Below are 393 nucleotides of genomic sequence, written 5' to 3' on the forward strand. Positions count from 1 at the left end.
GAAGAATTTTTCAACATCAAAAAAATCTATTAACATGAGCTACCACATTAAAAAGAAAAAAATCATATAATTATCTCAGTCTATTCAGAAAGAAATTTGATAGGATTCAAAACCTACTTATGATTTTTTCCCTCTTAGCCAATTAAGACTGGAAGAAACTTTCACAACTGGTAAATTTCATATACCAAAACCTTACATCAAAATTTTACTTGGTAAAGAAAATTGCAAAGATCCTTAATTAACTAATCTTTTAAGGTCATGATTAATTAGCACAAAAATACTCAGTAATCTCCTATGATTTAACACAGAAATACATTGTCCTAGTCAATGCCCTAGGGAAAGAAAAGGAAAGAAAAGATATAAGGATTGCAAGGTGAGAATAAATTGCCATAA

Source organism: Mandrillus leucophaeus, unplaced genomic scaffold, assembly GCF_000951045.1.
Source record: "Mandrillus leucophaeus isolate KB7577 unplaced genomic scaffold, Mleu.le_1.0 Scaffold170, whole genome shotgun sequence".
Taxonomy (NCBI): domain Eukaryota; kingdom Metazoa; phylum Chordata; class Mammalia; order Primates; family Cercopithecidae; genus Mandrillus; species Mandrillus leucophaeus.